This window comes from Trachurus japonicus, chromosome 13, assembly GCF_045865225.1.
Source record: "Trachurus japonicus isolate A0001 chromosome 13, Traja_1.0".
NCBI classification, from domain to species: domain Eukaryota; kingdom Metazoa; phylum Chordata; class Actinopteri; order Carangiformes; family Carangidae; genus Trachurus; species Trachurus japonicus.
Genome location: NC_140919.1, coordinates 35,160,328 through 35,187,695, shown reverse-complemented (window position 1 = coordinate 35,187,695; position 27,368 = coordinate 35,160,328). Strand labels below are relative to the sequence as shown.

Below are 27,368 nucleotides of genomic sequence, written 5' to 3'. Positions count from 1 at the left end.
CATCTGTTAACCTGTGCCCATGTCTTATCATCCATAACCTTAAGTAATAAGTTGCACCCAGGCCCGGTTCTACGAGGGTGCATAAGCATGCATTGCACCCTCAGTTTATGTGTTTGCATGCTCCGTTGAAAAGAGGGGGAAAAAAGTGCGCGCGCGTCAATGCACGTCACTCATCTGCGTCCAGCGCGCAGTTACCTGCACCAGCAAAACGCTGCTCTCTGCAGCACCGTTAACATAACGTAAACAATGGATATTCGGAAGTGGTTCAAGCAGAACCACGCCAGCAGGTCGGACAACGGTGGTCATGATGAGACAGAGACTCGATCTCAACTTGAAAGTCATGAAGCTGCTGCTGCAGCTTCGTCGGGCTGCTCACTCCTGCCCGAGCCGCTGCCGCCGCCGTCCCCCCTCCCTTCACCCCATGAGCAGGTGCCCGGCCCACCCTAGGTATGGAGGAACCACTTCAAGTGCGTTTACAGAAATATCCGTCATCATTTTTTGGAGGGGTAAAGCGCTCCTTTTGCAGCTCCTGGTTTGATAACAGAGAATGGCTAGAATATTCCTGCAAAAATGATGCGGTATTTTGCTACGCGTGTAGGAAGTTTGGATTTGGCCATAGCCCAGACTAAAGCATTTTCTTTGTTCTGCAGGAATATTGCTGCAAAAATGCACTTTAAATGTTTGACTGGTATCATTCCACTTAAAAAAACTGTTATATTTAGTGGTGGTTTTGAACTGTATGGATAAAATTAGTTAGAATTTCTATGTTTTATTTCCAAGATAAGAAATATCTGTTGCTAGATCATCTGATGGGTGAGGTAGCCAAGACTAAATGTAGCATTTTCGTTGTTCTGCTACAATATTGCTGCAATAAAGCATTTGAAAGACACTTTAAACATCCTTGTTTTGCTAGTATCATTCCGCTTGAAATGATGGGACAATGCATAATTTAGTGTTGTATAACATGCCAGGCATGTGCACCCCCTCTGATCTGAGATGCACCCCTAGTCATCATTTTCTAGAACCGGCCCTGGTTGCACCTTCTGCAGTTCTTGCAAAGAGGCTGTCCTCCAGAGAAAAATAACAGCAGTAGTCAAATGGCCAAAAGCAATATCTGTTTACAAGTAAAAATAACTTTTGTCCATCAGGAGCCAAGGGGGAAGCAGAGATAAAGCCACAAAGGTCACAGAGGGAACAGGTCAGGAAGCTTGGATATACTACCCAGTGGACTTTGACATGAAAGGATGTTGTTGACCCTTTGTTGTGTACTGACAATACTGACGGTCAGAACCATAATCTTATACCCAAACTAAGTGAGTCTTTTCTGCATCTAAATATAACAAAATCTGAAATTCTGTGATTTGTAATGGTTTTTTGGAAGGCTCTGACAAACAGTGTCGCCTTGCCAATAAAGGCATCAGATCAGAAAAATGCTTATGTGAGCCTTTCTCTGAAGCAGTTACAAACAACATATTTTATTTAATTTGAGCCTTGTTGGATGAGCAATAATATATGGATATGCGGCATAATTGTTGGAGATTGGCAGTGAAATTGCTAATACAAGATTTTGAGTTTCATGTAGTACTGTAAGTCCAAGATTCTGTTGGTCTGTGCCTTGTTTTCGTCTTTGCTACATCTGCTACATCGTCTTTGCTTTGAGCCCAACTGTGCCTATGACAACAACTGTAACTAGTGCTATTTAAAGAGTAAATATATCTATTTTCATTGGTTCTTTAGCAATATAATTCATAATAAACTGATAATGTTTTGTCATTTTTGCCAAATGCTTTTAATACAGTGTTGATAAGTGATATCATTAGTAGTGATTTCAATATCCAACAATTATCCTGGTGTTCTCATGCTGTTTGGGCTGCAGATGAGCTCAGTAGTTAAGCAAGGAGCAGGGAACCACATTAGCACCACGCAGAGCAGCGGTAGTCTGATTTACTGTTCCCAGGGCTGGTGATTGAGGAGAGCATTACGTCACAGCTGATAGATCAGAGAGTTTTACAGCAGAGTGGGGCTCCATCAACTGCTGCTGACAGTAGCGTTAGTGCTGACAACCAGCGAAAATGGATTTATGAAAAAACACAGATACTCTATGCACTGACACAAAACAGGGCGAGAGCTTACACACAGACACACACACACACACACACACACACACACACACATTTTGTACTGTACAGGAACATAATTCTTGAGTGCAAACACCCACATTCAATAAAACACATAAAGACATTAGTGCAGGAAAACTAAATCTGCACGACAGAGATGCTGCTATAAAATGCAAACAGGCAAAGTAAGAAACACTGAGCAGAAAGATAGATGAATAGAACCACTTTAAGGTGTCAATCTATGGTCAATCTATGGCGTTACTGAAATCTCTGTCCACTAATAATAAAAGTGTGAGTGAAAATAAGACATCATTTAGGTTGTGTTGGATATTAATCACGGATGTATTGTTTAAGGTGTTGTTCCCATGTATACTGTATGTTTTTACTGTGAACTCCCAATGGACTAGAAGACATTAGCTTTAAAGGGGAATTGCCGTTTTTTACAATCTGGACCTTACCGTATTTCTAGCATAAAATACAATCATTTACTCACCCAGATAACTTTGGTGTCGTTATGAGTCCTTCCGACGAAATTAGATCCAGCCGAGAGCCGCGTATATCCGTATAATGGTCTACAGGGCAGCAGAATGCAGCCTCTGAATAACACATTATCTGCCTCGAAACTCGTTCATTTCACCAATGTTTTATTATGATACACTAGTGCTAGCCCCCTCTGAGTCCGATGTTAGCTGTTATCAACATCTGGGGTCTGTAGGTTGACCTACTAACCTCTGACCTGGATTGCATAATCTCCGAGCACGGCACAGCTTGTTTACCTGAAAGATGCTAATGCCAATGCTACGGTCCGTTTCTGCATGTTTCTGACTTGTCAGAACAAAATGAGCAGCTGGATGAAGTTCAGCTTCTACAGGCTTCCTCTCCACAACCTGGACTTACTAAAGCTCTGGCTAGTTGCGCTACAAATGGACCCGAATGCCGAAGTGGAATTATTATTATCAGAATGAGCCACGGGGCGCTCAGAGATGATATCATCAAGGTCAGAGGTTAGTAGGTCAACCTACAGACCCCAGATGTTGATAACAGCTAACCCCGGACTCAGAGGGGAATAGCACTAGCGTATCACAACAACATATTGGTGAAATGAACGAGTTTCGCGGCAGATAATTAGAGGCTGCATTGCGCTGCCCCGTAGACTCGCATTATATCGATATACGCGGCTCTCAGCTGGATCTAATTTCGTCAGAAGTACTTGTAATGACACCAAAGTTATTTTGGTGAGTAAATGGTCGTATTTTATGCTAGAAATATGGTCCAGATTGTAAAAAAAAAAAACGGCAATTCCCCTTTAAAGCTAACTCTGGCACAAACAGCAAATGGCAGCATTTATGTTAGGCATTGTGCATGGTTACTTGTAAATAGATGAAATGAGTAAAAAAATGAACATTTTCTGTCGACATATTTTAGGGCTGTGAACTGAAAACAGGATGTACAATAGTGGGATACACTCTGGCCTCACACCCCTGCAGAGGGTATGAGGTATAGAAACTGGATAAATGGACGGATGGATGTTCCATCCTCATGCATTAGCTACTCACATCAGATCAGAAGAAAGGTTTAAAACATTTTTCTAAAAAATAACAAAGGCACTCTAAAACACCAGCATGGACCCGGAAAACTCCTAAGATGTAGGTATATTTTTTAATAAATCATTAATAAATCATAAATACCTTTTCTTCAATTTTACAGCAGCCTGAGGCAGCAGTTACTTAATGACTCACTGCGCGAAATATGTACCGTACATGATTTGGCCACATTTATTAACAATGAATGACACATTGAACGAAACTCTAATGGATCTTTAAAACTTAAAGATATTTCCATTAGTTTATAGACATAACATAACATATGGCTTGTAAATATTCATCTTTAATTAACCACTTAAGCCTGGGGAGCGGCCCTATCCTGCATGTCATCCCCCCCTCTCTGCCTCACATTTCCTGTCTCTCTCTCAACTGTCCTGTTAATTAAAGGCAAAAAGCCCCTAAAAAATATACTTTTAAAAAATAAATGAAGTATTTGCTTGTTTTGCAGTTAATTATGCACATGATCCGAACCCAAAAACCCCAAAAAGGAAAAAAGGAGGGGGGGGGCAGAATGGAGGGGTTTCCCCAATAGCCTTTTCGGAATAAAATGGGAAACCCCGCTGTTACGAAGAATGGGAGTCTATTTTCGGAAAGGCGGGGTTTACAGTATATTATTATATTAAAGCATTACAGATATTGTTTGTAATATTAAGAAAGCCCTTCTACCCTTCTACTTTAGCAACGGACTGAAAGGAACTGGGATCTGGTCATTTGTTGATGCTAGTGGACTTTCAAAGCTAACTTTAGCTAGTGTTGTACACTGTTATGGGAGAGAAGGAAAGGCACTGAGGGAAGAAACTCAGGACCCAGTATAAACATTACATCCTTTTCTTAGAAATTTTGTCATTTTCCTTTAGTCCACAGGCTAACATTACAATCCTTTTTCACACATTAGCAATAATAAATGAAAAAAAAAAATTCTTCACACTAGTACTTTTAACAGCACAACCTAATTTCTCTTCAGCTATGCTGCCTGGCTCTGCTCTACCCAGCAACACCAGCAGAGATGTGAGTACTATAGTCTCTGCATACAAACTGCTTATCAACGCAAATGCTAATGTGACCTTTTATTTTAAAAACAAAATCATGAATGGGATTCTGATTCAATAGCTGGCAGACATGAGACATATTCTCTCACTTGATGGGAACATACTGTTTCCGCTCTGAGTGATGTAGGTTAATCAAAGTTTGTCTGTTTTAGAAATACAAACATGGCGCTGACTCAAAAAAGGATGACAAATGTAGAGGAGTTATCATACAATTAAAGTTCATGCCCTGACATGTTACCTAACCAGGTGCAGTACACATACTGTAGAATTATTTTCACTGACTGATTCAATTTAAGAGATACAATGATTAGTCACTAGAATGCATACTGTATAATACCTACACCAAAATGGTTGATCTGTTCAACTGTTTGCTATTTTTTAAGACATCTTTCTAAAAATAGCAAAGAAATTTTAATTAACTTTTGTGAAAGGTAATGAATCATGGGACAAATAATGAGAGTTAGATTACAGGTTTAGATTTGATAATGTTTCTTGTCATTGTGGGATTAGTTACGCACAAATGCAATTGAATTAGATTACACGATACAGTTTTGGTCTAATCTGCAAAAATAAGAGTGTTACAGCTTATCTTAAGCATTACTAAGACAGTTCTTGTTTATAAAGTCAAATACAATGACAAACTGTATTCTGTGTACACGAGTTAGTGGTGCACTGGACACAGACATGTAGGACCCCACTCTAGGCTGCATCATTTGTAGCTAGATGTCTCATTCTGGCACTGTTTGTAGTCATTTTGACTTTTGTAGTAGAAATATTGGCAGTACTTTTCAACAAAAGGCTATAGTTGGCATTAATCCATCCACGTCCATAACTATGGTATAATGACTTGAGGAAACCACACCAACTCTGCACTCAACCCAGAAGTAAGAGGAGCTCAGAGGTGTTGTACACATCCTCACAACTCCATATACCACTGGCTGGTTTCAACTCTAACAATGCATCAGATTTATACAATTTATGGCAAAAAAACAAAAAAAAACATCACCAAATTGTAGGAAGTATGCTTGAAAGTACAACATGTTTTTACAAAATGTTGATGTTCAAGTAAACAATTGATAAATCAGATCTCTGCTGTAATCCTTCACAATGATATACAGTATCTGTATGGGTTTTAGCATAATAGTAGGTAAAGTAGTAATAATAGTTGACAAACTACAAACAACTGTAATTTGGATAAGTCTTTTGGCATCTTCTTCACACACACGCACGCAAGTAAAGACTGACTCAGACTTTGATGGTAAATGTTCACTGAGTGACTGCGATATTTTTTGGAGGAACAGCTCACATTTCTAATTAGATGCACAGCTGCAGTGCAGCAGCAATAAAGGAGTCCCTTCAATTTTCTTTAATCTGATGTTAGAAGACAAAGGAAGTCTGATAAGGATTATTCCTAAGACGTTTCATTGATGACAGGCTGTGTGTAATGTGTATTTGCAGTATGGTATGTGCTTATTAGACTAATCTATAGACTTCCTGAGGACATTAGATAACTGACTCGCTCAGACATATGGCACCCTGAAAAAAAAACTCAGGAGCGAGCAATTTACCTCTTCTCAAATTACAACTCTAAATCATCAGCTAACAGTCATATGAAGGGATAATCTTGTCAGTTTTACGTATCCATACAAAGCATAAAGTGTTTTTACTCTATCACTCGTCTCACAAGGTTGTTGCCTGCTGTTCTGCCTTGAGCAAACTCTTTTCCATCCCATCCAGGCAGGGAGTGATGAGCCCTGCTATCCAGATTGAGGTGAGAGAAGGGTTGGTCTCCTGCCTCCAGCACCATCTGCTCCAAAGGGCCACTTTTAGACATGCTGAATAGACAATACTGTTCTTGCAAACACAGACGGTGACTATCAGAGCCATGACATCATCAATACAGATGGGGCAGAGAGACAATTAACGGTTTGAGATTATTGGCCTTGCAGCAAGCTCATATGTTATCAGTGTCTCATAACTAATCCGCAGTCAGATGTGTCAGTTTTGAGTTCAAAACTTTTCTGCTTTGGGCAGATTTTTATGAGGGGTTAAAAACATACAATACTTATGTAGTCGAACTGAATGAGAACAAAACAAAAAATACAATTGTTGACTTGTGAGATAAGAAAAAGAAAAAAAAGTTGAGATATCCTAACAGAAAATGATGTAAACCTTGGTAAGCACACTGACTACTGTATTCCAGTAGAAATGTGTTTTCCAACTGAGAAATATTGAAAAAAAAAAAAAAAAACATATCTGGCTCTGTCTGATGGAAACATATTGATTTCTACCTAAGTTTCCATCCTCTGGACTACTGCAATGCTCCTAAACTGGATTAACCAATATATATATATATATATATATATATAATATACAGTATATAATTTATATACAGTACTCTTCAAATACAGCTGCCAGAGAAAGCACATCAGCCCTACTGTATGTTAGCAGGTCTGCATTGACTTCCTGTCTGTTCTTGTTATCTGTAGTTTACAAGGCCCTGAATGGTTTAGCATCCCCATAAATACACCAAACTCTGTCTTATGCAGATGACACCATGCCATCATCACATGTACCAACATGCAATTAAGACAAAATCACATGTGTACACCTTGTTTCTAAAAGAAACAAGGCTCATTTTGCTCTCTTACTACTGTATGACTCCTTTTATCAATTGTATTTCATTATGTATATTTTTTATTCCTATTACTTTGAGCTATGTTTTATGTTTTTTGTTTTATGAAATTTAAAGTAGATTACTTTTTATTTTAGTTCATCACTATTATTTGATGTCGGAAGATTAAAGTCACCACTATTGTTTCTAATAATAATACATACAATGCAATCAGGCATTAAGTGACCAGGATCTCTTAAAAGCTTCACCCTCACATCAACTCAAGCTCCAAACAACAAGCGCCAGGAGAGAGAAAAATGGCTTTTGAGCGACTAGATCAGAGCAGCAGGACATCCTTTGAACCTAGGAACGAGAGAAACCCAGCCTCAGAGAGAAGGGGGGCTATTGACCATGGGGAGAGGCAGGGCTGCAGTAAGTGGAATCTGGGGTGGGAGTTTCCGTGTCAGTGGGCTCATCTTACAGCCTCCCTGATGGACCACGGTGACGTCCCCCAGGGTCCAGATGGGATTCAGTGGTCAGCTCGGTGACAGCTGGTGAAGGGTGGTCAGAGCTCATGCATAATGGAGGCTCAGCAGACCACACCACAACCCGACTGCTGCACTGATGTGGAAGTAGTTCCATCACAGTGTCAATACTGCAGGGTTACTGGAATATTAACTGCTGTGTAAGACCTATACCCTGTAAATGGATTTGACTTTTGCTTTTTTGGAAAGTATTGCATCCAAAGAGTGGATTGATTATTCTTTAAGTTTTTAACAAAATCTCCTTTGATTTCTAAGCTACGTACTGGCTCCTGGGAACATGCTAACATCATTCTTTACAATAGGACGAGAAACTTTGGCAATCAAATGCTTGATCTGCTGCATTCACCCATTAACTGCTAATGTTGCTTGTCTGCCCTCTGGGGCTGTATACAGTTATATAAAGTGGAATTTTAAAGATGTTTTTCACTGAAAACATCTGTCTGACAGCTGTGGCCTTGATGAGAATAGCCAGAGTAAACCACAGCAAACCAAAACAGTGAGCTGAAAGATACTAAAAATGTTTGGTGAACTTAAGCAAAACTCCAACAGTCACATAGAAGTAGTGTTGTTCAGTTTCAGTAACACTGATAACGGCACTTTTAGGGTGAGCACTGAAAAATGTGGAGACAGCAATATGCAAAGACATCACCTTTTCACCTATTTGTGTTTTTTGTCTAACCTGACCTGACATCAAAATCCATTTACTTGTGAGGAGTTTTGGAAAGCAAAGTGTTTTCACACTACATTTCCCATGAGCCTCCACCGGAAAATTCTTGGCAAGATGGACGAAAGCGAAAACATTTGCCAAGAATGTTTTGATCAAGAATGAAAGTCGGAGGTTTGAAGACGATCAGATACCGTCGTAGTTCTGACCATACACGGCGATTCGGCTGTGTTATTCCCATGACCCGCCAGGCAGCGACTGGGAAACCGAAAGTAGGAAATGCTGGACGAGCCAACCACTAAATAATTATAACAAAATAACTATAAAGACAAAACGATATATTTATCCAAAATGGACCCATTAACCCAATTAAGTGTGGGTAACATAGATTCATCCACATTAATATGAGACTCTTTTATAACCAAAATAAAAACTCTGCGGGGTCCGCTTAAGATTGAAATTTGATTGAGGTTTAAAATGAATTGTCTAGTTGATAAGTTTACCACCTTACATTTTATCTCTAGATAATCAGGGCTTGTACAAAACCGGTCTGATTAGCTGATGGCTCATGTATCTTGACTTACTGGACTTTGTTTTGTGCTGATTTCCCAAACCTGAATTATTGTTACAAATCTGAATGAATGTCAAAATAGCAAAGACACAGGTTGCATTAACCTGGGATTTCCTTTTGAGAAACCTAAGTGGAGAGACTACTTTGCTTGGTGGTTCCTCTCTGAGCAATAGCTACATATCCAGGGCCCCATGTCCTCAGTGCTTGTCAATGTGTTGAGGAATCAACACAACCAGCCTTTCTGTTGTGGAGCGACACACTGCAGCACATCACCTCAATCAGTCATCACAGCCCTTGTAGGCAGCCACCACGACTGGCGACCCGACCCCCATCCCCGACACAGCAGCAAGAAAGTGCTTACCTAGGAGAAAAAGACAGAGAGGACATTAAATCAGTGAGCATAAAATTCTAGTGAGCAGTGGACTCGCTTTCACAGATTAGCCAATCTCTCCTCAGCACAGTGTACTGCCACAGAGCTTTAACCCTCTCTAGCGTCAATTGAAATGGAGAGAGGGGAGATTATCCCATATATTCTGGTACTCAGCGTTTTCTAATGTGTCTAAATATGGGCAGTAACGAAGGTCGATTCACACGTGTGGCTCTGAGGGAACAATTGGAGTTTATCAGGACGGCAGTGAAAAATGGCATGAAAACTAATGAATATGATGGCAAAGACTGTGACGCTGCTATCTTATTGTCTGAATGAAAACCACTGTGCCAAGTGCGAGGACAGAGATGAAGATGAAAAAAAGGGCAGGTTGTGGGGATTGTGTGCTTTAGCCTTGGAGGGATTGAGCCCTGTATTCAGTCCACAGCCCTGAGTGAAGTGTTATTCACTCGGCTCGATCAAAAGACAAGGATATCTTCCAGTGCCGGATGTTACATCACACAGCTTGATTCTTCACACCCTCTTATCCATTACTCTGCTTATTTGTACCCATTTAAGTCCAGGAACCTCACAACCTTTCCACTAAGCCAGGCAAGCACACAAACAAGGCTGATGAACAACTGGGGGTGGGGGGGGATGCTGCACAACTAAAGGAGCTGCATGATGTGTGGGGGAAACTCCAATCTTGATCAATAAAGTTCCTGCTGTTGACATATTGTTGCAGGAAAAAAATAACTAAGAAAGTGAGTGATGCTTAAGAGATATTAAACAGCCCTAAATTATGCAAAACAGATAATGGATATCATTTTAATAATAATAATAGTATGAATAGCTTTATTTTTATAGCAAAGCAGTAAAAGACAGAAGAGAAAGTAGTGTAATTTAGCAAGGCATGTGTAACAGGAAAAAATATATAAAAACTGAGACAACCAAAAATGAAAGGCAGCTTTACATAGGCTAAATGATATATTGTATGTTAGCTGCAGAAGCAATTCAGCCTGTCTGATCACCTGATGTTACTTTACTGCTTTTAGAATTTAGGAGCAACATGCAGTGTAAATGCACTATAATGTAGTTATCCATTGGTAGGCTATACTGTATAGATATATGATTACAACTATGTTATTATATATCTTATATTGTGTTGAATTGTCAATCACCAGTTCCACCAGTTATAACAGTAGTAAATATAGTTACACATTAATAATAAATGCACAGCCATATCATAGTGGGTGGTAGAACCCAGAAGTCAAAACAAAAAAAACAAAAAAGTACTACAGGTAAAGTAATGCAGAGTTATACATTTCAAAGTATTGTGTTTTGTATAATTGTTTAATGATTGATAGAATAATGTGAACACAATGTTGCAACTAAAGGTAGGGCTAGTTATTTTCTGCTGAATATCCTGTGTGTTTCAATAATGTAATAATGTGACGTGTAGATCTAATGCTACATTCACATGGAGTCCGGCAGACGGCATGTTGGTGTCATGTTAGTGGACGAGAGGACGACAGTAAAACTTGAGGGAGCACGGCAAAAAAATACCGTGGACAGCAATGCCAAATGGCAATGCCGTCCCGAGTTCAAATATTTTAACTTTTGCCGTCTGCTGAACTGTTTATATATTATTTTTAAAGAATGAAAATAAAAAGGTTTAAAAAATCTCTGAAGAAAAACAGAAATAAAGTAAACAGAAAAACAGGTGAACAAACGTCCTTCAACGCAAAGTAGCAATAGTACGATATACAATGGGCTACAGACTGCAGGGAGGACCAGAACATTTCTATTAGCTTCAAACAATGAGGGTCATGTTAGCCATGATATCCAGTTGGTAGATCAGGGTTCATCATTAAAAAGAAAAGCCTCCACCCTTCTTTCGATTGGACTGAGGACCCCAGGTGCTTCAGAGGTGTTTTTTTTTCTCCTTCCTTTTTTTTTTTTTAAATTGGCTGCACTGTGACAGCCAATAGAGCAGGACAAAGATTGACTCACAGACAGAATAGGCCACACAAAGCCTGGGAGACATGGGACCAAAGCACACCGTCTAGACTGCTACTGATAATCAGTCAAAATGCATCGGTGGGTCAATGGTTAGGAGTTCAAGGTTGTCCAGCTGTGTGGTTCTCCCTCAGTGGGAGCTGGTAGCCACCCATTCAATAGAATTAGCATTGGCTTTCTGTGATCCCTGAGAAGACGGGTGTTTTCCAGCATGAAGCAGCTTCTCACATTTTATTTAACTAGAAAAAATGAGATATCTATCCAGATTTCCATTAGAAAACCTTATTGTTCATTTAGCACTAAGTTATCTCAGCACTTTGGCGTCCATTCCAGTGCTTCCAACCATAATATTGCTGTTGTCGAAGCTCCGCGGAGCAGCAGCCCTGTTGCTGTTGTTCTGTGGCCTTGATGAAACAACCAAAAAGAAGGACAGACTTTCATATTCCAGCTTTGAGCAGTGTTAAGTGCAAAGAATGTTTCCAGCTTTACAAAGAGCTCTGAGCCACAGTTTTACAACAGGGAGCTGTGCTGCCATCAAGGTCACAAATTTAACAAAGTTACACAAGCACAGATAGAAAAGGGTTATTTCAGTCTCCAACCAGAGCATACTGTATTGCAGATGCATGGTATCAACCAATTAAGTTAAAGCAGAAGTAAGTGATATATTTGTGTTAATATAAGTCTTAAATAGTTATATCTTCCAACAGCAATCACTTACATAGAGTGTTTGGACCGAAACACGGGTCTGTCAGTCACTCTGCTCTGCTCTGAGCCGAGGAGAAAACATTTATCGTATCCTACAGTTTTTATCCAATGAGGAAAGAGAACGGCATGCAGGGCTGTGTGTGCAGCCAAGGAACGCCGTGAATGTGGCGACGTAGGGACGAGGACTGTTATGGTGCGTTCAAGGAAACTCGTATTTTTCCGACCGTGAAGTCGTACCAGTTCGATCTGGTACGAGTTCACCGGTCGGAAGTTACGAGTGGCCGTTATAGTGACTTTCACCGGTAAAACAGGTCGGAAAAACACGAGTGGGTTGCCTGGAACGCTACAAAGTCGTAAGTTGTGACTTGAAGCTGTAATTTACGATTTCAAAAGCCTGCCTGGAACGCAGCATTAGCGAAAACAACCGGACCACTTACTTCTGCTTTAATAGGTTTCGGTGATACAACAATAATTGTTTTTTGTTGTTGTTGTTTAACTTACTGTTTATACCATGGATGAATCCATTTCATTCCAGTATCTCTGGTTGTATTGGGAGAGTTGTGTGAGATATGAATGACTATTTACAGTACATCAGTATGATGAGTTACCTGTTCTTGAAGGCTTTTAATTCACTGGTGCAGCTAAAAGCCACAGAAGACCATTTCTGACAATAAACAACATATACATGGAAAGATACACTTCGGGATAAATAAAAAATTAGATGATAAGAAATGGTATATATGACTTTCTAAGTCAAAATGTAATAGCTGGTAAGTGACATGTAAGATAATAGGTCTACTGTAGCTAATGAGAGGTGTGTTGCATTTATTATCATAAGTTATCATTTTAATTGACTGTGCTACAATTGTTTATTTTTAACTCTGCATCAATTTCTGTAATTTTTCCTTTCCTGTTTATCCACAAGTAAAAGTCTATATCCACTGTACTGTACTGTAGCTACATAAATGTGTATAGAACATATCAGACTACTTTTTTTTTCTCTTTAAAAATGCGTTAATAAAACTGGCTTCATTATAATCAAAGTCTTTGAGGGCTGCCTTTACGTTTTAGCATTGACCATTCATTTTAGTATCAATAACAGGCAAATGAATGCAGCTCTGGATGTTTTATATATTATATTTTTGTACTGACGGTCAAAGATCAATTTGTCAGCTGCTCAGAGACATGTGAATAGTTTCATCTCCAAACAATATGCAAAACCCTGACTGATTATTCAATTAAAGAGCCAGGACTGTCAGCTAACACAATTGATGAACAACAAATCAACCGTTTAAATGATTAACACGAGATCTGTAGCAGTCACTACACCACTCAAGGTGACACCTCTTGCTGTGTTAAGATGTTTTGATTTCTGTACTGGTACACATATACTAATCAATACAATATGCGAATGAAAACATATGAGCAGGTTTGAAGTTTGCATAAACTGACAGTCTGGGGAGGAGTTGCTATGATTAAAGTAAAAAAGGAGAAAAAAACACGTCCTTGTTTGGATTTTTCCTCAGGCACTGTTATGCAAAACGTGCCTCTGAACTCTATTGATACTGGCCTCAATTTTGAACTCAAGACTTTGAGCTCGCCCAGGGTTGTCAATCCACAGCACACACTTACAATTTGCTCCTGTGTCAAAAACAAAGACATGAAGAGAAAACAACAATCCAAAGCTGCATAATTTTACCGAGAGACAAGGGCAAGATGGCACTGTGTTTGGGCACTGTGCCGCATTTTAAAGCACTGAAGCAGCTTCATTATTTTAGAAGGTTTCTTCCCTAGAGCTGCAGCAGCTCCCTGTGGATCACATCAGTGTCAAGTCATCATCTGTGACAGCAAACAGCCACCGCTGTAGACAGCAAATCGCACCTCCAGTAAACACGCGGCAACGACAACCTGCCCTGTGGTTTGAGTTAAAAAATTCAACATCTTCTGACGATGAAGTTAGACCGCATCAATTATCAATTACACTTAATGGTGGAGGAGAAATTGAATTAAAAAAGAGTCATGGCTGACCACAGGATACGAAGAGATATTGTTCTTGGCAGCCGCATTCTATTCATTCATCATTGACGTAAAGGTAATAGGACTTCAGAGCTGTACTAATGACCAACGACAGCCTCTCTGTAAAATAGATGAAAGGTGTGCCATTATGGGGTGGACTCATGAGAGGAGAGGCCATGCGGCTAATGACTCATTAGAGACATCTATAGCCAGACAGGCTGGGAGCCAAAAGGCCAGGAGTCCTTTTTAAGGACTCAATACCCCAGCTGACACTAATTGTAGCCGTCAGGATAGCATGGATTTTCATCGCAGATAATAACAGTCTGCTCCCCTGACACATCTTGGCCTGTTACCCACAACTGGCACTGCCCAGGTCTGTTAGCCCCCGCTCAACAGTGTCTCCTATCCCAAAGAGTTGGTGCACAACAGAACCACAGTAAAAACAGCAACTGCTGAGCACAGTGATGATCTGATAAGCTGCTAAATGTGAGCTATCACAGAGTTAAATGCAGCGGGGAGGCTGCCCTGAAAGGGAAATGCCAGAAAGAGTAATTTTCAATATTCTCATTGCATCATTCAGCTCCTGCAAGCACCTGCAGTGTTGAGCAGGCCCATCTCTCATTTGGACAGAGGCAAAGCGGGATGTTTTATGGTCTAGACATACTCCCTGTCACTGTGCTAATGTGATTCAGTTCCAAAACAGTCAGAGGAAATGAGAAAAGCTACTCCTTCCCACCCTTGCAGCACTCAGACATGATACACACGGGGCTTTACACTGCTAGCAGGAGAAAAAAAATGGCAAAAACCTTTCATGATACATTGACATAAGGGGAGGAGAGACACTTACCACCGACTACAGAAGCAGCAGCGTGATATTCTTGATGCTAGATTTGAATGTTAGAGTAGAAACTGTGGAGGAAAGATTGGTGGCAGTTCATTACACTTCAAACTGAAAATGACTGGCAGCAACTCTCCCCTGGGCTACGCTGGGAACAAGCTCCAGAGTGCTGTATTTTATAGAAGACAGACTATCGTACATGCTGGGGGTGAAAATAATAATCAGAAACACTGTCTGAGGGAGCCCTGTATTGTCTTTGAAGGTCTGCATAATAGGTTTTACAGAAAGCGTGGCGATATCGTTTGACCACAGCGACTGCAGCGTTCACTATTAGCGGTTTAATAAATAATCTGCAGACCATGCAAACACGGGGAAAACAGTCTTCCTTCATTCAAGTGAATACAAATTCACTTAAATAGGAAGTTGGTGCAAATCTTTGGAGTGTGTGATCCTACTCAGCACAATTCAGCACGTTGACTATGCAGAAACGGAGTAGCAGTGATGGCATTTCTGATGGAACTTTTATTAACCTCAACTGCAGAGAGAGTCAGGCCTGCACCATTCATTTCTAATTCAGGTTGTTTTATTAATACATTTGGTTGTATATTTTTTTTATCATTTTATTTTATTTTTGCTCTGTTTATGTTGTTTGCCTGTCTTTGTCCTTGGTCCGACTGAATAATGCACATTTCTTCAGAGCTTATTTAATTGGTACAAAGATCATTGTTCAGACTCCTTGGGTATTTTCTGTGAATATTTTTCTATCATTGTTAAGTCTATATCATTTTGGATCATTGGATGAATGGAAAGAAACAGCTGAAGACATTACTGTTGGCTTTAGAAAATTGTATGTTATGACATATGTTACGCTTTGAGGAAAATCAGGATATAATCAATATTGAAAACAATCATTAGTTGCAGACCTGCTGTTTTTGTCCAATTTGTTGCTGTTTCAATCAATTTTAAGCTCTCATCAATGAAACTCAATACTTTCCTGTACAGATTTTTCACATTAAAAGCCTTCTAGGGACCCAGAGGCTGTAATCACTTCTATTCATGTATTGCCTTTACTGTATTACTGTTCAATATTTAAATTTTTCACTTCATAAATATCTTATGTTACATCATGACTACAGATTGCTGCTGTTCATTTTCAGTGTACTGTGCACTATTTAACGCCTGCAAACCAAATTTCCTCCTTGAGGTTATCCCTAGTGGGGTTTTTAATTTGAAACGTGCAGAAGAATTGAGTATACAGTCATGAGCAATTGGAAATACTAATAGCTAATAAAACAGCATTTCTGTCAGAGAAAAGAAACACAGAGCAGCAGATTGATGAAACTGTGCTGTGGAAAAATGGGGCATTATGCTGAATTTACCATGTGAGCCATTATAGTAATTACATCCTTTTGTTCCGGCTATTATTTGAGACTTTGTCATTTGAATGCTGTCTTTTATTTGGGAATTTATAGCACCTTGTATACACAGCACAGCATTAGACTTGACTTGGATTTGACAGCTGTGAGACTTGACTTGAGACCTATGAGCAAAGATATTCAGCAGATACAATCAAGAATAAATAATATAATAGCAGAGAGACCTTGAATAGTTGTACATCTGGAATATTTAATAAATGATGAAGCTCCTGCATTGAAAAGGTCTGGTCTGCTAACAGAGCTTTGAAATTAAAATGTTAAACTGTCTTATGATTTATACAGATTTACAAGGCACAGTGCTTTCCATTACATCCAGAACTCTCTGCTACATCTGCTAATCAATGTGACTGAGGTCAAAAATGAGACCAGTAAAAAGAATTTTGCTCTTTAAATGGCTGCACAAACAGACAGATGATCAACAAATATATTCATATTAGACTACTTGATGTTCAGTATTGTGCATGTGTATGCTTGGCGCCCAAGTATTGAGAAAAATGTCACGTCATTCTTAATCAGTATTAAAAAGATTTAAAACTATCACATCTTCACTTCCAATTTACTTGTTAAGACTTGAGCATAGACTAAAGGGCTTAAAGTAACCAATGAATTCATTGGTGTAGTCACTCATTCACAGTATCTTCCTTTTTGGTGATAAGAACGCTTACCAACATCAATATCTGACACCACACACCACAATCTTGTACGTCTCCTCTCTGAAATACTGCCACAAAGCCGAGAAAGCATTACGTCTATGAAACCCGGTGTGCTTGTTTTTTAAAGGGCTTCCAACAGCGAACTGAAAAACCATGCCACCTCAGTCAACCATCTCTTTGAGAGGAAACAAATCCATAACCATTGGCTTTAAAAGGCCACAGGACCAACAAACCTTTTAAAAGACCAAAAGAGGTGTAAGCTGAGAAACAAAGGTCAATCTAATATGGACTTCTTTTAACGATTGTTTCGCTCTTTGACTAATTCCCAGAGGCAAAAAAAGAAAGAGAGAGAGAGAGGGAGGAGGAGGGAGTGGGGAAAGAGGCAGTTAACTATAGTCCACCCTCTCTGCCTATTGGGACAATGTCTTACACCACAATGTTCCCACAGGGAATTTAACCAAGGTGAGATTTTCTTCCACCTCTAAAGTCCTTTTTAACTAACCGTAAAACGGCTCTTAAAGCTAATGTTCACAATTTTCATAAATATTTCAAGATATGCTACTGTAATAATAGCAGGGCCAAGGCTAGCCCTGCCCCATGTCTGCTATTACAAGGCTAATCTAAACTCCCCATGAGAATTTCTAGATTTAATTTAGGCATTTGGGGATGATGCTTGGCGGCGACAAGGGCCATCCATCTTCTCTTAACAGTCCTAATCTTTATAGAGGCTCCAGACTTCAGGTAGTGCATGTGATGGATAGCACCCCGGGCTGAGGACAGTCCATTAGTAGGAAGAGAAAACCACAAAGCCAAAGCCCAGTTACACTGTCCTAAGTGCAATTCTGAGGTAGTGGCAGCCCTGTATACTACATTACCAGAGAAAAAAACAATGTTTTTGAACAAACGTCCACCCCAGTTAACCGTCCCAGTAGCCCTCATAGGTTTAGATTATCGAACTCCAGGCCTGCAGAGAGTTTCACCTTGGCTGTCACAGAGCTCAGCAGCCATTAAAGACAAAGTAACTCTTGACTCAACAGTGGGAGTATTATTCTGACTGGGGGCAGAAGAAGAGGCAACTAGAGTGCATCCACTCTGAACTTCATTTTGAAGCTTCAATCAGAAAAGATTTCAAGACATGTTCAGTAGTTTAGCCCTGAAATAGCAAAATAAAAAAACGCCTCGACTCTGATTGACAGAGCTCTTGATTCAGTGGGTTGATTGACAGCGTGTGACAGCTCAGTCAGTATTTGATATCAGTCCAAGTTAAAGTTTTTTCATGAAGACAGACTGAAACTAGGTCTACAGTTTGGATTTCAAAAAGATGTGTAGGTGGAGAAAAAAATCATAATTTCTGCCTGGAGGCCCTAACCTTGAAGATTTAGGTTGTATACTGCTTTTCTGTATCTGCCTTTAAAAACCCCTCCAACATTAAACCATACTTAACTTTGAATTTATGACTGAGGCTAATTTGTGTATCCAAGAATCTCAGTGACCTTGTATCACGTGGCATTATGGGACATCGTTACATAAACAGAAAATAAACAGAAAAACAAACTTTGCTAGTTAATCAGTTCAAGTGAAGATGATGTGCCTTTACTCCCCCCATGATGTCCAATTAAGCGCTGTGTTTATCATTGGAGCTCTGCAGCGCAGCTTTTTACAGGTACACGCTGCTGCTGCCACCACTTTTATCTGCACAGACAGCAGGACACCAGTTCAAAACAAAAACATGGATTATGTATAAAGTAAGGGGGGGTGGGGAAAAAAGTCGCATCCATATTTGCTAAGACTTGTTTGTTAAATCATTCTGAGCAAACACAAAAACACTGTTTATCACACATTCATTTGGCATTATAGCAAGCTTCAGTGCGTTTCAAGGCAGTAAATAAAGGAAAGATAAAATGCAGTAATCCATCACAAATCATCTCAGGCCTCCTGTCATCTCACACAGCATGCTAGCCTGCCTTGGCTTTAATTAAGTTATTCTGGAACTGCTGACAACAAAATAAATAAAGAAATGGAGGGAAAATAGAGAAGAGTGTGAAGTGTGGGGAGTTTCTATGGAGACCTGAAGCATCTGGCTTGATCCCAATAATTTGTTCACTGCTGTCTTCGTCTCTTTTCCTGCCTCTCTCGCTCTCTCTCTCACCAGCATCTACACATATAAACTCACATATCCACATGACGCGAGAACCTTTAACTTTGATTATAATCGCTGTCAGTCTTCACATAACAGCTTTGTATCACAAGTCGTCACAAATCATTTCTTTAAAATTGCAATTATAGTCTAAAGTGTAGTTTTCTTTAACCCTGATTTTCTGTCCCTATTTAACCTCTAAAAAACATGACATAGTTGTTCTCTCACCTTGACACAGTACATTAACTTGTCCTAATTTTGAAAATTGCTTATAAAGCTGCTTTTGACTGATGACGTGTTTTTCCAACACGTTCTCACTCCCAGTGCGTCAACCCCCTGACGAACGGTCACTGTCCCTCCTCGTCACATGCCTGACTCATTAGGTACCCGTTTTTCGTCATGAGGTGACGAGCGGGGATTTCAATTCATTCCAATGCAACCCCCTTCGCGGCGATATGTGACGCTCAGAGTAAAGTGATCCAGCCGACCGGACGCGGCGCTGAACGACGCACTGAGCTGGAAAACTTTTTTTCCCCTTTGAAGCTTTATTGAACCTGGTGTGTCTGACATAGCTTTCGTCCAAGCCGTCATTTTGGTTATTATTTATTTACTGATCTTGGCGTTGGTGCAGAATAATAAACAAACAAACAAACAAACAAACAAATAAATAAATTACATCCTTGTCGGAAGACCAGACGGGGTGGGGGTGTGTAATAAATAAATAAAGAAATAAATATTTTTGTCCCGTGCGTAATTGTCAAGATCCGCATTTCGATTAAACTCGCCTTTCTTCTTTTGTACGAGTTGTTGGACGACTGCATTTTCATTTTATTTACTTATTTCCCTGTCCTAAGTCATGTTTATGGATACACAGTTGACATATTGTCATTTTACCCTCGGCATTTTCCCCTCACTTTGCTGAATATCTGTTGATTCATGGTCATAAACACGTTTTGTTCATTAAAAATATGTGGTGTTTATTAAAAATATGTTGTTCATTCAAATCGGTTGTTGTTCATTGCAGAACAATAGAATATTAATACGGTGATTTATATACAGATATTGATCGCGCAGTGACCACAATCACTACGCACGGAGGCGTGAGGGACATTTGAAACAGCTGTATCAATCGTCCTGCAGCGGACTACTGACACTTCAACCTGTTTTGGCTCTAAACTTCAAAACTATGACATTGCATAGTTTAGGACTGTTTATGTACGAATTCATTGTTGTTAGGTCATATTATTATTGCATGAAACACACAATACAACTTTTGATCACAAAAAAACTACCGCACGTAACATTTTACTTTCCGTAGTAAAAAAAAACAGGTTCGCGCTAATAACTTTTGAATGGCGTGACGTAATTTCACAAGCTTTCCCAGGATTGGTCGGTGTTGAGTGCTGAAACTAGAGGATCTGACGTCATTGCAACGGCGCCACCATAGACTGCGACACTGCCATCTACGGCGTCTGGACGGAACTACAACACCTTAACAGTGTGTTTGTGATCATGAGGAGTGGAAATTAAGCCATGTTGATTTAATTCAACAGCATTTGAATAAACAGTGAGGAATCAGAAACAGTTAGACAGCTCTTTTTCAACAAAGTCCAAATAATTCAAGTAACTCAAGTCATATAGGCCTTTTTTTTTTTTAATTGCAGAAAACTACATTTCTCCCCCCTTCTCCCTCCTCCGCCCAGGAACCTTAGTTTATAATATAGTGTAGAATGAACCCGTCCACTGTAGTAATGTTTATGCACAACTGCACCACTTTAGCCAGCTCCTTTATTTTGGTTTTTACATTGGACAAACTGATTAAGGCTCCATTTTCAGGAGACACAGCTATTCTTTAATAACTTCCACATTCGTTGGGTTACGTTCAGAGGTTTATCAGGGCAGGGCCTAGGGTCATCCAGTGTTAGCAATTACAGACCCATCTGACCTTCACAGGGGTCACAGGTCAACTTTTCATGTGAAATTTGACGATTTTTGCTATCAATTCAGGCATAAAACACCATACTTGGAGCTGGGAAGCTGAAATCTTTAGATTCTAGTCCAGACCTTGGAGCAGATTGAAGATCAGAGCTGTGCTCCACTCAGAAGTGTCCAAAATGGCCATGGTAAGTGTCAAAGGTCACAGGGGTCAAACATCAAAGTTAATCCTAACAAAACACACACGCTTTAAGTAATCATCATGAAATTTAGATGAGTTGTATATCAGAGAGTCCTCTATCATTATATTGTATTCCCATTGCTCTGGGGGCCACGGGGGGCCCCTGGGGGCCACTTCGCTTTCCCATGCTCTCACAGATTTGGGTGTCGGGTCAGTGTATAAGGGCCTCACAATGAGTCCACAGGCCAAGTTTCAAGTGATTCGGTTGGTTTCTATGGAAACAGCGGCCTCCTGGAGACAGAGGAATGCGGCTGTTTGAAGCCCCGCCTCTCGAAAAGTAATGGCTCAATCAGGACCGAACGCACATCAACGCGTTCGTCTTGGGCTCCCGGAACCACTGATATCAAATTCAGAACTGTACGACTTTTAGAAATATATTTCATCCATTTCAGCTTTTCAGATTCAGAGCCTCTCAGGCTTAATGCCTGATAGAACCTTCTGAGTCAGAAAAGCTGAAATGGATTGAAATATATTTCTAAAAGTCGTACAGTTCTGAATTTGATATCAGTGGTTCCGGGGGCCAAGCACGAACACGTTGATGTGCGTTCGGTTCCTGATTGAGCCATTACTTTTCGAGAGGCGGGGCTTCAAACAGCCGCATTCCTCTGTCTCCAGGAGGCCGCTGTTTCCATAGAAACCAACCGAATCACTTGAAACTTGGCCTGTGGACTCTTTGTGAGGCCCTTATCCACTGACCCGACACCCAAATCTGTGAGAGCATGGGAAAGCGAAGTGGCCCCCAGGGGCCCCCGTGGCCCCAGAGCAATGGGGAATACAATATAATGATAGAGGACTCTCTGATATACAAACTCATCTAAATTTCATGATGATTACTTAAAGCGTGTGTGTTTTGTTAGGATTAACTTTTGATGTTTGACCCCTGTGACCTTTGACACTTACCATGGCCATTTTGGACACTTCTGAGTGGAGCACAGCTCTGATCTTCAATCTGCTCCAAGGTCTGGACTAGAATCTAAAGATTTCAGCTTCCCAGCTCCAAGTATTGGTGTTTTTATGCCTGAATTGATAGCAAAAATCGTCAAATTTCACATGAAAAGTTGACCTGTGACCCTGTGAAGGTCAGATGGGTCTGTAATTGCTAACACTGGATGACCCTAGGCCCTGCCCTGATAAACCTCTGAACGTAACCCAACGAATGTGGAAGTTATTAAAGAATAGCTGTGTCTCCTGAAAATGGAGCCTTAATCAGTTTGTCCAATGTAAAACCAGAAATAAAGGAGCTGGCTAAAGTGGTGCAGTTGTGCATAAACATTACTACAGTGGACGGGTTCATTCTACACTATATTATAACTAAGGTTCCTGGGCGGGAGGAGGAAGGGGGGAAGGGGGGAGATGAAATGTTTTTTTCTTCAATTAAAAAAAAAAAAAGGCCTATATGACTTGAGTTACTTGAATTATTTGGACTTTGTTGAAAAAGAGCTGTCTAACTGTTCTGATTCCTCACTGTTTATTCACATGCTGTTGAATTAAATCAACATGGCTTAATTTCCACTCTCATGATCACAAACACACTGTTAAGGTGTTGTAGTTCCGTCCAGACGCCGTAGATGGCAGTGTCGCAGTCTATGGTGGCGCCGTTTGCAATGACGTCACATCCTCTAGTTCAGCACTCAACACCGACCAATCCTGGAAAGCTTGTGAAATTACGTCCGCCATTCAAAGTTATTAGCGCGAACCTGTTTTTTTTTTACTACGGAAAGTAAAAGTTTACGTGCGGTAGTTTTTTGTGATCAAAAGTTGTATTGTGTGTTTCATGCAATATAATATGACCTAACAAACAGATGAATTCGTACATAAACAGGTCCTAAAACTATGCAATGTCATAGTTTTGAAGTTTAGAGCCAAAACAGGTTGAAGTGTCAGTAGTCGCTGCAGGGACGATTGATACAGCTGTTTCAAATGTCCTCACGCCTCCGTGCGTAGTGATTGTGGTCACACTGCGCGATCAATATCTGTTTATAAATCACCGTATTAATATTCTATTGTTCTGCAATGAACAAACAAACCGATTTGATATGAACAACATTATTTTTAATAAACACCACATATTTTTAATGAACAAAAGTGTTTATGACATGGAATCAACAGATATTCAGCAAAGTGAGGGGAAAATGCCGAGGGTAAAATGACAATATGTTCAACTGTGTATCCATAACATGACTTAGGACAGGGAAATAAGTAAATAAAATGAAAAATGCAGTCGTTCCAACAACTCGTACAAAAGAAAGGCGGCGAGTTTAATCGAAATGCGGATCTTGACAATTACGCACGGGACAAAAATATTTATTTATTTATTTATTTATTTATTTATTACACACCCCCACCCCGTCTGGTCTTCCGACAAGGATGTAATTTATTTATGTGTTTGTTTGTTTGTTTGTTTATTATTCTGCACCAACGCCAAGATCAGTAAATAAATAATAACCAAAATGACGGCTTGGATGAAAGCTATGTCAGACACACCAGGTTCAATAAAGCTTCAAAGGGGAAAAAAAGTTTTTCAGCTCAGTGCGTCGTTCAGCGCCGCGTCCGGTCGGCTGGATCACTTTACTCTGAGCGTCACATATCGCCGCGAAGGGGGTTGCATTGGAATGAATTGAAATCCCCGCTCGTCACCTCATGACGAAAAACGGGTACCTAATGAGTCAGGCATGTGACGAGGAGGGACAGTGACCGTTCGTCAGGGGGTTGACGCACTGGGAGTGAGAACGTGTTGGTTTTTCACAAGTCCGCTACAGAAAATGGTCCCAAAGCACGGTTCAATAAAATGGATTTTTATGTGCTTTATGCCTGTGATCTATGTTGACATCATGTTTTATGAAGCACTAACATCAAGATATAGTGTCATATCAGTTTGGGCATAAGAGGTCTAACAAGAACTAGGTTACAGACTGTTTTTATAATGATTTCCTGACAAACATGCATTGTAAAATAAGATGCAGCATAATTGTTTATTTATTTAGTGCAATCGCTATTCATCATCATCAAAAGTGTAACTCAGACGAAAGAAAAGGGTCATCACTTCAGTCTCTATAATGTAGCTCGTTTTTTCAGGTCAGAAGAAAAGAGAAATATTTAAAGATTTATTTTGAGCCATTACTAACAAAAACTAAATATACATTGATACCATTTCTACATGATAAAATAGAAATGCACTATCCATAAACACAGTGAAATGTATTGGTCTGTTCATACATGAAGTCAGAAATTGACTCTACAATCGTACTGTCTGCTATCAAACAACACCATCAAGCAAGGGAACATCAGCCAAATTCAGCAGGACGAGGGATAATACAAAATGCAAAACCTTCCTCACATGTTTCTCTCATGTAGTTCACAGGTGGGGCATTGACAGGCAGAAAATTATACAGCAGGATAACTAATGGTGCAAAGAGCTAAACTGTGCCACTCAGCTACAGTGTTTAGTCTCAATATGGACAGTGAAGGAGCAACACCTTTCAAAGCCTGTGGCTTGTTTCGAAGCAGCGATGGAAGAGGTTTTAACAGCTTTTCTACAGCAGATTTTAAGATGAGAGAGGAGGGGTGATGGATGGGTGATCTTTAAGGCTTGACCCAAAGGAAAACAACACACAATATAAACTGTGCGCAGACCTGAAATCCTAGAAATGATAAGAGAGTGAGATTAAAGTCCACTTATCAACTTAATGGTTCAGTGGTGCCTTTGGAATTTACTTTCATTTGATTCTACAAAGTCTTTTTACAATGCATATTTTTGTAATTATTTGAGAGAAGTAGATTGCTTTCAACTATATGCTTTAGCTTGCATTAGATAGTTCTAGTAAAATGCCATCTTAAACAACCTCCAATTTACAGCTCATATTATGGCATGGGCCTATAATTACAAATGCGTGTGATAAATACACAAGTTACAGTTTTCGTTGACTTAATAGGCGCTTTTTGTTGACTAAAACATCCCAACATTGCACTGACTCACTTGTATACCAAACTTCATGTGTATTTAATCAATCACTGAGTACTATTGGTGAAATGAGTAGTTGGAAATGAATGTAAACAGTTCTATAATTCTAGCTTTTCATGTCTAAGGATATATAGAATAGCTTTCTTTTACATGATAGTAAATTCATAATCTTTAAATTTTGGACTGTGTTGCAAAAGCAGAAACTAAAGATGCCCTGGGCTTTAGGGAATCTGGCTTCAGACATTTAACTGACCAAAAGATTAATCAGTTAATTGGTAGAGGTAACCATGAGTTGCAGACCTAATCACAAGAGTAATACTGAGGGCGTGTTCAGAGAGACAACAGCACTGTGAGGAAAAATGAACCTCTTTATTCACGTGAATGAGAGCAGGCTGACCACGCAGAGAGCTCCAGCACACACAGAGAAAAAAAAAGCCGCCCGCCGTTTAACCTGACTCAGATTTAGCCGCAACACAATGCCCCGTCATTTGGCAAGGCGCTGCTTCCTGGCAGATGATTTTGTAAAGGAGAGATGGGAGAAATATGGTCGCAGTTGCAGGCGGGCGGCTTTTTAATGTTTTTGGTCTGGATCCCTATAAACAAGAACTCTCCAACAAAATGAATTCTGCATCTATCTATTTACTGCTCTGTTTATGCTACCAGGTACTTTCAGTTTTTGGTGTTTTATCATAACTGAGGCTCAGCTTTATGAAACTATGTTATGTGGTTCTGATAAAAAAAATGGAAAGGAAAAAAATGTAGTTACACTCTGCTGCATTTGGGAAAGACTAATATTTAATCTAAACCAACTCCACTCATTAACGTCTGTTTATTAATTGTGTTTATTTTGTGAGGCTTAATTCGGTCAAATCAAAACTGAACTGTGGGACAAATCTGTTCATTGTGGGTTTCAGGAACAGACGGCTGCTGCCCCGAGTTTAGAATTGTTTAATGTGAACTGTTGTTGAGTCTATAATATCTGCTCTGCATTTTCCCCTTAAAACCAAATGATGTGTGAATAAAAAGACATATCAATGGGCACAAGTCTATCATTAACTGCATATTAGAAAGCCATTTGACTCATTGAGCACAAATGAGATGTGCCTCAAGTTCTCTTGTGCCCCTAGAAAACTGTAAATTTGGCATTTATATAAGAAACCTAAGTGTGAAATGGCTGTGCACATGACAATGAGTGGGCACTTTGGCAGATTAGATTTTTGAAATAAGACAAAGCAGAATGGAGGATTTCCTCATGGGAGGAGAAACCTTGGCTCCCAACTCTACCCATTGTCTCCTAGTCTTTTATTTTCCTCTACTTCGACAGAGGGATAATCTGCTTCAAATGACACCATATTGTTGATAGCAGAGAGGCTTATTGTCCTCCTTTCATGTCTCTGATAAAAGACACAGAGAGCTACTGTTCCAGCTGCCGGGATTGAGAGGAGAGTACCATTACACTTTCTCATCTCCATAAAGGCTCCATTCATCCATTTACCTCTCAGGACTCTGGGCTCCACCAGCCTGAAGGAAGAAGCAGTCGAGTGCAGAAAGCTGCTTCCCTTTGCTCTGCTCAGAATGGTACGGCACCCAGGCCGCCTAATGTGCTGAGTAGTGACAGTCAGCAGATTCACTTTGTTGTGCACTTTCATTTAGGCAACAAGGGACTGCTTTCGTTAAGTGCAACTCACTGGGATGAAAGAATTAGAGCTGGCGAAGGTAGACAACATTAGTTTAACTCCATCACTTTGAAATCTCAGCTATAACCATCTGTCTAACTCACTCCAGAAATTCAAGCCAGCAGAATCAGGGACAGATTATTCATTTCAACTCCTACAGTAGTGATGGAGCTTATCTTTGCAGCACTGATGAAAAAAAGTAGGACTTGGAGTTATCACA

The 27,368-nt window shown here is 39.9% G+C and overlaps 1 protein-coding gene across 4 annotated transcripts in view; it reads right to left on the bottom strand.

Moving 5' to 3' along the window:
• The window catches only part of cadm1b (cell adhesion molecule 1b), a 171,573-nt gene that overhangs the window by 98,931 nt on the left and 45,274 nt on the right, over positions 1–27,368 (bottom strand). The window contains exon 1 of one of the 4 annotated variants that reach the window (XM_085796201.1): positions 9,438–9,520. The exons of the other annotated variants lie outside the window; for them this stretch is intronic. The gene's annotated coding sequence lies outside the window, so the exon portion shown is untranslated. Of the gene's footprint in view, positions 1–9,437; positions 9,521–27,368 lie in introns of those variants that run through there. 4 annotated transcript variants of the gene reach the window in all.